Below are 14,088 nucleotides of genomic sequence, written 5' to 3'. Positions count from 1 at the left end.
CAATGCCTACTAAGCTTTCTCCGAAGTAAGCCATCAACAACTCTTCTTTCCCGCCGGCCCCGCGCAACTGATTACAATACTTTTTCAGGTGAGCAATGGGATTGCCATGCCCATCATACTTCTCAAACTTCGGCGTTTTGAATCCCATGGGCAGGTGCACGTGAGGGAACATGCACAGATCATTATAAGAAACACTCTTCTGCCCGCTTAAACCTTGCATATTTTTCAGACTCTGCTCTAAACTCCTCATCCTCTTTGCCATCTCATCTTGCTCAGGCGCTTTAGGAGTTTTGTCTTGTCCAGGTGTAAGCTCAAATGGGGGTGGTTGGGAGTAAGTGTATGTGGGATATTGAGGAGGATCTGCTTGAAAGATGGGATTTTGGAAAGTGAAGGCCGAGGGATCAAAAGCGGGCCTAGGTAGTGAAGGTTGTAGTGTGGTAGAGCATGGTGGAGCGGTAAAGATATTGGGAGCTACTCCTGATGTGAACACCTGGGGGCAGACCTCAGAAGGTGTTCCTACAAAGTGAGCGGATATGGTAGGTTGTCCCAACGGAGTATTTGGATGACTGATGGGGATGTTAGAGGTACCCTCTGTTCTAGGAAACAACTCGGGGAATCCGGGGATGGCACTTGGAGGCTCCCTTCCTTTAGTCCATGCATCCCACATCTCCATAACTCGAAGACGTAATATCCGGTTTTCTTCAGCTGTGGCAGACTCGGAGGCTAGGATACCTGATATAGGGCTGTCTTCAGTGATGAGAACTGGTGGCAAAGTCATTTCAGACGATATTTCTGTACTTCCTTTTGATTTGGTAAAATACCGATGCGATGCCAGTTTACCAAAAACCAACCACCGTTTCTAAAAACCTAAGCTGGAAATTTGACAGCAACCACGGTTAGTTTGAGACAAGTAACAGATAGGTAACCGCACATTGGGGTGTGATGCACCTATACAGTTAAATGAGTGTCTACATGTTTGCCACGGTTGCATGCGTCATCCCGGTTCCTCTTCCCGTTTCTTTTCTTTTGATTTCTGCTCTTTGTTTTTCTTGCTTTTCTTTCTATTTCTATTTTTCTCTCATTTTTCTTTCCCCTCTGTTTTTCATTTTCTGCTTTTCCCTTTTCTTTTGCCATGGTTTTTCTCTCGATTCCTTATTTTCTCTTTCTGCGTTTCTTTCTCTCTTGTTTTTCTTTTATTTCCTTCCCTCGTATTTTTCTTCTTTTTTTTTCTTAGGGTTACGGTCGAATCCTATGGAGATTGCCTACGTATCATGACCCCGCATGAATCAGACCAAGCGTAGTTCTTGCAAATAAGCTAACTCTCTTTTTTCGGAATTTTGAAAGAAATGCTTTAAAAGAAAAAAGGGAAATATGTACTTTTGATTTTTGATTTTGATTTTTCTTTTGAATTTTTGAAAGAAAGACTTCTAAACATTTCTTTACTTTTTATTGGAACTTTGGGAACTTTTAGAAGTAAAAATATTTTCGGACTCAATTTTTCAAAATTTGTATTTTTCTTTATTTTTATTTACGAAAGAAAGACAGCTAAGGAGTATTTTAATGACTTATTCTGACCTAAAAGGAAAAAGTGGCTATTTTTCAAAAAATTTATTTAAGCAAACAAAGACTCGGTTTTGCAGATACGACCTTTCAGCACTTCTGGGAGGAAGATTTTAAGGTTGTGCCCGCAAACCATTTAAAATGACTCAAGGTGGCTATTCTTGCAAAAACAGCCTTCCGGCGTCCTTTTGGGGACATTCGGCTTATTTTAGACAGGAATGGCATCACCCGACTTATTTTGTATTAAAATTTTGGTATTTTTTGGCTATTTTTGCAAAAGGGTGGTTGGACCCGATGAGGGTTGCCTACGTATCTCACATCCGGTGAGAATCAAACCAGCGTAGTTCGGGCAGATTGGGAATTGATTTGAACTTTGGGAATTTTAGAAGTAAAAAGAAAATACTTTTTGTTTGAGTTTTTCATTTGTTTTCTCTTTTTCTAAGGAAATAAGAAAATATTTTTGGATTTTGGATGTAACCTCTTAATTTTCGAAAGAGGGACTTCTTCAAGAAAAATGTTTTGAATTTCTGAGCTTTTATTTATTTACAAAAGTACTTCTAGAGAAAAGCAAAAATATTTTTGGACTTCAATTTTCAAAATTTTTATTGACATTTACAAAAAAAAGACTTCTAAAGAAGAAAAGAGTATTTTTGGATTTTGGTTTCTGATTTCTTTTTTTGGATTTTCAAAATGAAGGAAACCCGTATTTTTGGATTTTGATTTTTATTGATTTTTCCTTTTTGTATGAAAGACATTAGAAAGAAGGAAACCATTTTTGAGTTTTAAAAACTTTTATTTTTTTTTTGAATGTTTTTTTTAAGGAAAGATTTCTAAAGAAAGAACTAAAGGAAAATATTTTTGGTTTTTTTGAAAATTGGGGTCGGAACCGATGAGGTTTGCCTACGTATCTCACATCCGGTGAGAATCAGACCCGCGTAGTTCGGTCAGATTTGACGGAACCAAATTTTTATTTGAACAACAATCTTGTCTTTTTCAAATATTTTCCTTTTTTTTTAGTTTTTTTCAAAATCCGGCACAATTTCGGTACTATTTGGGCATTGATTTTTCAAAGCGGGTGGTTACCCTCACTTAGTCCTAACACTGCTATTTTTCTCAATTTTCTCTCATTATATACAAGCCGGTCAACATTCAAAGCCGAGCAAATAAATGCGCACGTAGCACGTAAGATGCATCAGGATGGTCTGTTTCATTTCAGGTCACCTGTCCTAGACGGACCCAACCCCTGTGTTGAGTCCCCTAAGTCAAATGCACATGATGCAAACAAACGTCCTACTAGGGATCCGGCATGAGGTTTTGTTCTTCTAGGTTTAAACCCTAGGTTTATTGGTCTAGACCTGGCTTACCCGAGCGGACAACTCGGGCCGAGGGGGAGGCAGCGTACCGGGGATACAGAAGCTCCACCGGCTTAGCAACTTATCCAAACCTCGTTCTAAATGGGAAAAGACTCTAAACAGAAGAGAAGCTACACGAAGTGCACCCTTCTCCATGATGTAGAAGACTCAGAGAGAGGAAGGGATTCGTAACAGTTTATATATACAATTCAACAAATATCAAAGTGGTAAAACATTTAGCACATATAGCATGGAACATGTAGAAAAAATCAGATAAAGCCAAATATAACAATTGTACTAAGCTCGAATTCTTGAACCCTGAATCGAAATTCGGGGTTCGTTGTCCCCAGCGGAGTCGCCAGAGCTGTCACACCTCCTTTTTACACACCTACCCCGAAGGATAATGTATAAGGGAGTTTTTCCATTTAAAGTGACATTATTCGAAATGGGATCATTTATTTGATTTTAGAGTCGCCACTTGGGAAAGGATTGGCTTTTGGTGTCCCAAGTCACCGATTTAATTTAAATCCCAAATCGAGGAAAAATTCGACTTCCCAATTGGAGTCTGCGAACCAGAAATTCTAAATAAGGAATTCTGTTGACCCGAGGGAAGGTGTTAGGCACCCTCGGATCCCGTGGTTCTAGCACGGTCGCTTAAATTATTATAAATGGCTAAAAATCTTGTTTTTATACATGTTCAAACCTATAGTGCAATTTTATAAATTTGTTTAACCGCTTTTAATTAGTTTTTTATGAAAGTGAACGCCGTTTAAGAGCGTGTTTTTTGGATCACGTCACATGAAATGCACCCGGATCCTCGACACCTCTTATTCAACGTTTTGGGATTTGGATTTGGGTCGCATGAAATGCACACCCGTATTTAATAGGGTAAAATTATTAAAAACGTGCCTAAAGTGGCTAGCGTCTTATTAACTTTGTGGGAAGCCATGAAAATTCGCTAAATGGCATGTCCCAAATTTCTAAAATATTTTTAATAAAGCATTGATGAGGGCCCCGCAATTTATGCATTTTGTTTGGCGAGGCTCATCTCACTTTTATTTAAAGGCCAACCTAATGCAACTAAGATTTTTCTATTTATTTTTGTCTCTAAAAGGGCCTAATTAATTTACATTTATAAATTTGGTCCTCGAGTTCAAGTCCGAATTCAAACAAAAGGAGGGACCCTCTTAATTTGAACCCGCTACCTAGCTCGAAAACCTAAATTAATATTGCAAATCAATTTCCATGCTCCTATATAATCTTAAAAAAAAGGTTTTGACTTATGACAAATCTTTGGGCCTTGAAATTTCGGCTTAAGCCTACATTACACATATAAATTATGACTTCAAAAAGAATTCTGGCCCTCAGTACTTTTTGGGCTTCCAACATGAGCCCAGGAAAAATGTTTTCAACTCATATCAAGCTGTTTCCAATGCTGGACCTCAACATAAGCCCAATCGGAAGCCAACGGGAGTTGGGACTCGGGATCGAGTCCCCACGAGCTCACAATTTAGGAAAATTTAATTAAATTAGGGTGCTGATAAATTTCTAGCCTACTACGAGCTCAAATTGAAAGAAACCACACGTATGAAAGAAATCATTGCCAAACAGTAGAGAAATAATTTAACTCCAAAACAGCTTGAGTCTAAAACTTCAAGAGAACGACATTAGCTATTTTAGATACAACTTTCATGGATTAAATATGTTGATAAATAAACACCACATTCTTAACAGGCTTAATGCTAAGCTTGATACTTGCCCCCCACCCCAAGTGAAACCTTTCAATAGTTATAACTTGCATATCATTACTAACCATACATGAGCAAACCCCGTTAAGAGCTTAACCGAACTAGTCGTGAACCAGATTTTAACACATAATACTACAACAGTGAACCTAATGCATTAGATGTCTATTAATGAACAAAATCATTCAAAAACATGAAGGAAATCAAAGAGGGGAACCGAAAGTCTAACACATACAATCCATATCATTTCAGTTGATAATTACAAAACCATTCATTCGAAGCTAAACTTGGACAAAATAATAGTGCACTACAAAACAAACCAGCAAAACAAAAATGGGACAATTCTCATGCTTCAATTCTTCAAATTGATTCAACCCTCAAATTTTCACTTCACAATCGACAGGGTTACAAAGTTGTGTACCTGGAAAATAAAATAAAAGGAAGGTAGAGAATCAGCACAGCAGAACAGTGGCAGCAAGTACAGCAGCAGAAATCAGCAAAAATCGACTTAAAACCAGGAATATGGAAGCAGTAGTCACACCATCACTCGAGCCAATACCAAAATAAACTTCAAAACAACCCCCAGGAACCCAATTTCAATCCATCTTGGACTTTATAAACCAGAAAGATCTTTTTAAGAGGAGGAACTTGAGAAAACAGTAGAGAGGTTTTGATGTAATAGTGAACTTTTCCTTTTGATTTTAGCCGCCTTCTTTTCTCTGTTTTCAAACTCTAAAAATCCTCCTCTTGCACCTCAAGTAACAATGCCTTTATAGGCAAGTTACTAGGGCAGCCTTAAGGGTTCAGTTATTTCGTTTTAGACCTTTCTTAAGTTTCCTTTTTGCTAGTTAGTCCTCTATTTTATGCCTTGTTACCCAAGTTAAACCTAAAATTTACTAGCAGACCCTTACTAGAAGCTTCTAGGAAGCCTCTTGGGCAGTTACTTGAGAGATTCTCTCAGTACGTTACCCAAGTTACCCCTTAAGCACCCTGTTATTACCTCTGAAAAACCAAACCAATAATGGGTTACAATTGACCCAATAACCCAAACCCATTTGGACGGGCTGTTCTTTACCAAACGAATCAGAGACAGCCCAAAGCCCAAACTAACAACTATCTAAATTGACGAGCAAATCCGCAAGACAGAATAACCCAACATGATTTCGAGAGCAATCCAAACTAGATTATTAATCAATTAACATAACTAGGTAGGTAATTAACTAGGTTAATAAACCAAAATAACCTAATTAAACTAAGTTAAAGAGACTAACATAAAAATGGGGAAAAATCAGAATTTTAACTTATAACACTGATAAAACTCAACAGGCTAAGAACATCAACAAATACGGTTTTATGGTTTTGAAAAAATGGAATAGAAAGGGCAAAAGAACAAAAAACACTCACACTCAGAAAATTAATCAAGTCAAATAAGGAAAAAGAGAAGAAAAGAAGAGGAACGATGAGTAAAAATGAGACAAAAAACGGACCTCAAAATGAAATGAAACTCACCAGCTAAACTCGAAATGACTCTTGATATCTTGATTCACACGAAATTGATACCAGTCGCTTTTCTCTGTCAAGAAATTACGAATAGCATCAATTTTGTAGTGAAGCAATCCTCTGAACGTGAGAAGAGCAAGCTTGGGTCGATGTACGCCACAGGAATTGGTTTTGAACTTTTAGGGCTCTTATCTGGATCTAAGATTCGAGGGGTTCTGGGAAGATTCGAAGGAAAATAGTTGTGGATTTGGTACGAGGGGATCATGGGGGTTGTAGGGTGTTAGTTTGGGGTGGTTTAGGACCGGCGCCGCCGTGGGCGGCGGAGGTGGCGGCTAGGGTTTTGGAGATTCGAAGAGTTCCAGTGGGAGTCGGGGGAAAATAATGGTAGATTCATAATGAGGGGGAGACAAGGGTGTTATGGTGTAAATTTGGTTAAGATTGGACGCCGGCCACCGCCGTAGGCGATTTTCGGCGGTGGCAGAAGGCGGCTCAAGGCGGAGGGTGACGGTCTCTAGGGTTTGACGGAGAAGAGAGACGAGAGGGGGGTGTCGTTTGGACATTTAAATATTAAAAGACCCAAGCTTCAGGACCGTCCGATCAAGAAACCTCGACGGTCCTGATCTAACGCCAATGAAACGGCGTCGTTTTATTACGATAAGGCTGGACCGGGTACTATGTGTTGGGTTTGGACGAGTTTCAAATGTGCAAAGGTTTGGGCTTGGGGTGTATTTGGCCCAAATTCGGGTCTTTTATTAAGGAATCCATTTTTCTTTTCATTTTCTTTTCTTTTTCTTTTCAAATTAAAACAAAAAATCTAAATTAACTCTAAAAACTAAATTAACCTACCCACTATATTAAGCTCTAATTAATAACCAACACAAATTAATTAAAAACCAATTTAAGTGACAACTGAACAAAATTCAAAGCTAAAATTAAACAAATCAATTTTTTGTGATTTTTTTGTATTTTTGTAAAACCCTAATTACTAATTAATCTAAAATATATAAAATTAAATCCTAAATGCAAATGCAATGCGTATTTTTGTATTTTTTATGAATTTATGTTAAATTAAAAAAAAACACAGTAAAATGCAAATAAACACGAAAATTATGCAATTAATTCCTACAAATTAAACAATTAAAAGAAAAATCCTAAATCTAAGAAATCTGTAGGAGTAATTCGTGCGAGGCAAAAATCACATGCTCACAACATGAACAAGTCTTCCTCTGTTTTTTTCAAATTTACCACTGACATAGGATTTGTAAGAACCAGCATATAAAAGTAGCTTGGCAGCTTTTCATATGATTCGCTTGGGTTCCCTCTCAGTACTTGAACTGCATATTCTTTCGATCTCCATGCTTGCATATATGTCATCTGAAGACCATACTGCTTGTTCATGTTTCCAATTATGTCATTAGGAGTGTATATTATTTTTGGGTCTTTATACTTGTCTATCAGAAGACTGCCGATGAGTTTTGCAGTAGCTTGACGTTATGCGTAAGATCTGTCTTTCAGGGGGCATGAGTGCACTTTGCTGAAATTTCTGACCTTGAAAATATTTGCTTTTTTCAGGCTCGAAGACTTAAAATACTAATCACAGTTGTTGTTGATGCATACTAGGCAGTACCTACGACAAGGATATAAACTTTTCCATCAATAAACAGAGCGACATGAAATACAATGATACATAGTGATACACACTGCAATCAACAATACTAGATGAAAAAATACAATGACTATACAACACTAGATGGTGACAACCACAATTTAAAAGTATACAGCCACATACTTACAAGCAACAACTTATTTTCTGCATAATTATGCTTCTAACATCAACTACGATAAACATTGAGATACATAATTATACAATAAAAATTTTGATACCTGCTTTCACTTGATCTATGCACCTTAAACTGAAATTTTTCCGATAATGCCAAGTGCTTCATGACTTTGATTATCGTTGCCTTGTCTTTATAAATTTGACCTTCTTCTACATCTGTGTTGAGGGTCAGTTATTATTGTATTTTCATCAGATTCTGTATCATTCCAGTCTTCTCCATCCCCAAACTCGATCATCTTAATTGTATCGCCACTGTATCTCTCCTCTACAACTGAGCTTTGTGCACATTCTGAGGAAATCACAGCAGAACTGGAATTGTAGCAGATCATGTCCATATCCTTTTCACTCGATGTTATACAAAGGGGATACATTGTAAATTCTGAGCTTTTTTTCAGCTCAAGATATACACATAGACCCATACTATTGTGTATCACTATTGGCGGAGAACTATTTTGGACAGTGTATTTGATTTCAATATCATTCAATGAAGTATCTATCTTAAGTTGTTTCGAAATCACGTCTACAAAATCTTCAAAACTTATATTTGGAGTAACTATTGCAGCATCTGTATTATAATCTACAAAGTTGTTGTCAATATTCCATCGGCCACCATACTGAATAAAAATTGGTATATTTGCCATAGAAGTAGCTGAAATTAGGTCAAAACTCACTAATTCCTTGATTGATTATGATTGCAGTTCGTAGTTCCTTCTACACAGAAATTGCAAAAGCTGTTTCTGCACAGAAATTGCGAAGGTATATAATGAAATTGATCGATTTTGAGTGAAATTTGGAGCTCATTTTGAGAATTTTTTGAGAGAGAATGCCGTGATTTACAGAGGTAGAGAATGTCGTGATCTGTTAAATTGATACACACAGGGAAGGAAGGAAGATTTTTAGCGTGATTCTCGGATAGAAGAATCCTTCCTTACGTGTATCTCTAATTTTGGGCTACTTTTGGTAAGTGTCTAATTTTGGGCTACAGCTCGGTAAGTTTGTATTTAAATTGGCTATTTCTGTACTTTTCCCTAGCTTTTTAAGTAATCTGAAAATTATTTATTGTGTAAATATCTTTTACATCAAATATGCACACAATTTAAGCTAATCATTCAACAATAAGTGCGAAATCCACATACCATAGACAGTACTAAATCCCCAGCCCACTGGCCACTACCACCCCCTCACCAGTGGCGGAGGCAGGCTTACCGCCAAGGGGGTTAAAAAAAGAAAAAAGATAGAAAGATTGTAGCTAGTGGGAATAGAACCAATGACCTTACAAAAATATTGAACCCCCTTGACCACTAAGCTATGCATTTGGGCCATGTAAAGGGATTCAAAACATAATATATAGAGGTAAAAAACAGATTTTACCTTATATATACAGTGTAATTTTTCGGCGAAGGGGGTTCGGATGAACACCCTTCCACCCCCCTAAATCCGCCCCTGCCCCTCGCCCTTCAAACAAATAGACAGAAAATAAAATAAAAAGAATAGCGAAAACACAGATCAAGAAAATATAAGTTACGGCAGCACAGTAGGTTTACTACAAGGTGCCCATATAAGAATTCAGAAATCCATTTTAACGTTGTACAAACAATAATGTACTAACATATGTACTCCCTCCGTTCATTTTAGTTGTTCACTTTTGATTTTGCACTTCCTTTAAAAAAAAATAAAGTATATATTTTATAATTTTACCCATAGTGATGATAACATTTCCAAATGTTTTGGAAAATAATTTGAGAAATGAGTAGTTAATGATAAGGGTAAAACAGGAAAAAAAGATTATATTTTTCTTGATTTAGTTTATTGGACAAGTAAAGTGAAAATGTATTTTTGGTATAGTTGACAACAAAGCCCTCAATATGGGCTTGGCCTGTTGGGCCAGCCCAACCCGGTTCGTAATTTTAGCAGGGTTGGACTATAATTTTTGGGGCCCATTTAAAAACGAGGCTTTTAAGCCTTGCCCGAGTAAGCCCACGGCTCGTGAGGCTTGACTGAGGCTGGGCCGGGCTGGCCCGTGAGCCTAATAAAAATATTTATTTAAAATATATAAAATATAAAAGGTATACTGCCTCTAGCGATGGAAAGTCGGAATTGGATCTTTACTTAGAGGAACCAAAGCTTGATCTTGAGAAGTTTCAAGAGATGGATGTTATCATGTATTGGAAGGATCGTTCTAGAAAATATCCCAATCTTTTAGTGATGGCGCGTGATGTACTTAATATTCCTATTACCACTGTAGCATCGAAATCAACATTCAACATTTAGCATTAGTGTGCGTGTTTTTACAAAGTACAGAAGTTGCATCCATTATGAAAATATTCAAACACTTGTTACTACTCGAAATTGGCTGCACAGCTTTTCCCAAACTCAAACCGGTAATATTTTCTTATGTGAATTTGAATACTATTAGTTTTTAAAATTTAATTATTTTTGACTAATTAATATTGCATATGAATTGTAGCGTAGATAAAAGTGAAGATGTTAAAACAACCTTGTCACAAGAGGATTCAAATGTATTTGATGAAGATAATGTGTTGGATATCCAATAAGCGTCATGGACATTCTCTTGAATAGTTTGTTTTGAGTTTTAACTTTTAGTGAATGAAATATAGTCTTATCTTTTACCTTTTTAGTGTATTAGAACAGTATAAAAAGTTACTAAGTTTTGCGAAATTTTTTCAATAAGATATTTTTTTAACTTTTAAATAATTATTTTTTTAGGTCAAAACTTAAAGAAAAAATACATAATTATATTTCAAAAAATGATGGGCCGACCCGTGGGTGCACGGGGCCCACATAGAGGTGGGGTGGGGTGACCATTACAAGGCCCGTCAAAATGGTGGGCTAGCCCAGCCCAGACCGTCAATTGCTAAAGCCCGTGTAGGCTGGACTGGGCTAATCCGGCTCGGCCCATATTAACCGCTCTAGTTGACAAGTGAAATTGAACAGATGTAGTACTTAATTATAACAGGAAACTGTTCGTTTAACTTAATTGAAATTTGGGAAATTTTCCTATATATAACATATATGAAATTATATTACCAAATATGTTCATAGTTTGCATATTGCCCTTCATGCTACTAGTATTTCTACCTAATATATACAATGATTGAATAAGGAATCACTATAGCTTTATGATTCCTTATTTTGCGCGCTAAAAAAGGGGAATTAAATATTTTTCAGATTTTTCCCAACGCAAATCACGCACATTCCATAATTATCGTCGGCTTCACTCTGATCTTCCACAACGCAGAACAAAGATTTTCCATACTCTTTTTTTGCGATACACTCTGTTTCCAGAATTCTCTCTACATCTCTCTCTATTTCTCAATCTCAAATTTCAGCAATACAAAGCAAATGAAAAGAAAGCAACAATTCCACCATTGACAGCCATTAAAAAGCTTGAAAGCTTTGAATTCAAATTTGGGTTTTCAAAAATCATTATTTGTTTGGATTGGGTGTTGTTGAAAATAATCGGGAATATGGTTTGGAGTTTATATCTCAATTTTGAGGGATTTTGGTGAGTAGACTTGGTTTTGACTGAATTTCAGATCGAAACTCGAAGAAGAAGACATATTGCAGAAATTGTAGAAAAATTGTAGATAAATTGTAGACAAATTGTAGATAAATTGTAGATATTTTATAGATAAATTGTAGATTATTTGTATTCTGATTGTAGATGCTTTGTTTTCTGTTTTCACAATTCAAAAACGACTAAAACTTCTACAAATCTTCTGCAAAAAACCGCAATTATGTTAAAAATCCCAATTACGCTACAATTGAATGGGAATTGGGATATTAAAATTCAATGTACCCATGAATGCAACAAATTTTTGTAAGACGAAAAATAAACTGCAACAAAAATAATATAAAGAAAAAGAGATTTTATTGATAAATATTTGTGAGTACAATTCTATGTATTCCTTGATTCTCCTCTCTAAAATTCTCCGTGATTCGAGGGCTTGTTAAGCGTCTTTCTCGAATGTAGGATGATGCAGACCTCCTTGTGATGTATTTAATCGCCAAGAACGTCGAGCAGCACTTTGTTGTTACGGGTTGATCTCCGGGAAGAACTCCGTTGATCACTCCTTTGTTGAAGAACTAAGCACTTGATGATTGATCTCTATGTTTGTGGATGCCCTCACCAGTTGCGGAGTGTTCTTCTCCAACTCTAAATGTCCTCTGAGAGTTATGTAACCCCTCTATTTATAGTTGTAGAGGATGGACAGTCAAGCTACATAAGAACTCTCTTGCTTGATTCTGATTGGCCCATGTCATTTTAGCCACTTGGCGACTTGTGGTTGGTTCTTACTTTTTGACTTGGATTGCCACATCATTTAACACGTGTCGTCACCTTATTGGCCTGGAGTTTGACTGGATATGCCATGTCACATGGCATAAGTCTGGCCTTGAAGATGAAATAGAGTTTGGGCGTGAAAATAATAAAATGGACTAATTTAACTTGTAAAGCCCAAATTAACTATTTTACCCAATTGAATTTAATCCAAATTTTGTATAGATTAGACCTAATAAATTTTATATGTTTACAGATGCCCCCTACTTCAAGATTTGTCGAGGTGTAAACTTGATGGACCTTAGCGACGAGGCTTGAAGTACCAGTGAAGACAATGATTCTCTTAGTCTCCTAACAAAAAACACTTGCTCATGCACTTTGATTGAGCAATATGTGAAACCACATAATTATAGTGATAAGTAGATTCTAGTTAAATAACCGATGTTGCATATTTAATTACAAAGTTTGGTAGTTTTTCCTTGTTTGGCGGCTTGGACTTAGTCAAAGAGAATCAATTTTACAACATGTAAAAATATTCCATGTAGGACAATATATCAAATTTGATAATAATCTTAGCCACTTGAGTTATTACTCCAATCAAATTTCCTTTAATTTGACGTACCCCACTAGCCGTTATCAAAATTACTTCACCCAATACAATGTTTTATTGGATTGAATCTTTTCCTTTTTTGCTACTGGCTTAATTTGACTAATTTCCATCAGAACACGGCAATTTCCTTGTTTGCACGCCTGGTGACTTGAGTGCCAAGAATTCCTTTAATTGTCTTCCCTTTCTTTATAAAATTTAGACCTCTCTCCCTGCATTGTAGTCACACCAGAAACCTTCTGTAATTTAATGAAAGCAGTACTATGTCCTCCTAAATTTTCTTTTATGTTTCCTTTTTTTTTTTGTTCTTAACCTTTGTTAATGCATGACTTGCTCCCTTTTTTGTTATTGCAGCAATTCGTTTAAACTAGCAAAAGCGAGAACTAGAAGCAACACAAGGACTCCGAGACCGCACATCATTGTGTAATTGACACAGAGAACGCAAAATCTGCAGAAACTTCGTTGTTCAAACTGGAGGCTCCGGAATCTCCTTTTCCTTTTGTTTCTTGCAGGAATTGACATCACCCAGGAAGGAAGTTCGAATCTGCAAACTCTCAGCAATTTGGATGGTTGTTTTGATATTAAACTTGGTCATAATTTCAAGCTTCGTGCCGTTGCCACCGATATACTTGCTGCTGAATCGGGAGCTTCGTGCAATTGGCATTGATCCTTGTAGAACCAAGAAGCTTCGTGCTATAGGCACCGTATCCACAGAAACTTCATGTTGTTGGCCTCGAGGATTTCCAAATATTGCGGGCTTTTGCGAGAGTACCGGCGGTCTTTGATATCCCTAGGAAGATGAATTGCAAGCAAACCACTAGTCTTTTTGTTGTGGCTCGCCGAGAAAGGCCATTGGAGTAAGCTTTTCCAACTTTGGCGAGCAAGCACTTCGCGTGTCTCTGCTGTTTATATGCTTCGTTATTTGTGTTTTTATGTGGTCAAGTTGATTGGTTTGAGTTCGGAGTGAAATTGGTAAGAAATGAGACACTTAGTCTCTTTTAAGAAGGCTTAAGTGGGAAAAGTCAACCGGATGTTGGCGTATGAGTTAGAGGGCTTGGATGTGAATTCCGATGGTTCGGTTAGCTTTGGAAGTGATTTGTGACTTAGGAGTTTGATCGGAAGTGGTTTTGGAGGCCCGGTGTAGAATTAGGCTTGAATTGGCAAAGTTAGTATTTTGGCGAATT

Source organism: Nicotiana attenuata, unplaced genomic scaffold (assembly GCF_001879085.1).
Source record: "Nicotiana attenuata strain UT unplaced genomic scaffold, NIATTr2, whole genome shotgun sequence".
In the NCBI taxonomy this organism is placed as follows: Eukaryota; Viridiplantae; Streptophyta; class Magnoliopsida; order Solanales; family Solanaceae; genus Nicotiana; species Nicotiana attenuata.
Note: the sequence above shows the minus strand (reverse complement) of the source record.